Below are 243 nucleotides of genomic sequence, written 5' to 3' on the forward strand. Positions count from 1 at the left end.
GTTTATAATATACCCCAAATTTTATATTATATAAATATATATAAAATATATTAAAATATATAAAGTATAAAATAAATATATATAATTAAAACATTTAATATTTAAAAGGGGGGGTTTTTGGGTTTTGGGGGGGTTTGGGTTTTAAAAATTTATATATATAAAATTTTTTTGGATAAATATATAAAAAATATTTATATATATTAATATATAATATATATATTATATATATATATTTTTATGTGT

Source organism: Penaeus monodon, chromosome 28 (genome assembly GCF_015228065.2).
Source record: "Penaeus monodon isolate SGIC_2016 chromosome 28, NSTDA_Pmon_1, whole genome shotgun sequence".
Taxonomy (NCBI): domain Eukaryota; kingdom Metazoa; phylum Arthropoda; class Malacostraca; order Decapoda; family Penaeidae; genus Penaeus; species Penaeus monodon.